This window comes from Penaeus monodon, chromosome 19 (genome assembly GCF_015228065.2).
Source record: "Penaeus monodon isolate SGIC_2016 chromosome 19, NSTDA_Pmon_1, whole genome shotgun sequence".
NCBI lineage: Eukaryota > Metazoa > Arthropoda > Malacostraca > Decapoda > Penaeidae > Penaeus > Penaeus monodon.
In genome coordinates, this window is record NC_051404.1 from 13,009,396 (window position 1) to 13,010,209 (window position 814).

The window sequence follows — 814 nt, forward strand, 5'->3', positions numbered from 1 at the left end:
GGGGATGCAACGATAGTAAGAAAATTAATTGTTAGATAAGGATGATAATAGAATGGTAAAAGAAATAAAGGGATTTTGTAAATTTGAGAAAGAAGAGGAGAGAAGAAAATGCATTAGGGTTAAAGTGTTTGTATTTTGTGCATTAAGACATTTTGATGGTGGGCCGCGCCGGGGAAGGTTGCCACTGAATAGGCAAAAGAGGGGAAGACGAGAAAAAGAAGAAGGAATGGGCAAGGGAAATTAGAGAGAAATCCTTTTTAAAAAGGAGGATAAAGTGAAAAAGACAAAATAAAATCCATGGTTGAAATACGAAGCGATGGTTAATTATGTACTGATTCTATCATTATTTATTGACTGAGAGAACTGGAGGGATGAGGAAGAGAGAGACGGGATGAGATTATGAAGAAAGAGAAAAGAAACAAGAGAGCGGAAAAGGAGAAGCTAAGTAGTTACAGAGACACAAATTAGGAATTAAGCAAGCTGGATTCGGAAAAAGGGATATATATTAATTAAGAGAAAATATGAAAATACAGAAAAAACACATATAAATTCACAAAACGATAAATAAACAGTCGAGTAACTGAAGATATAACCCTTTATCAGACAAGCAGTAACTATAATTATAGATAAATATAAAACAACTTGGACTAGTTGACTCATGGCAGACATGGATTGCAACATTTTTTCCTCGTTTGCAATTGCAGGCTTTCAGACTCATCTACAACGTACGATGAAGGTTGAAATTGATTATTTAATGCATAGACTAAGATACTGATGGTGATAAGAAGGGAAATTTTCAGTCTTTCATAATGCA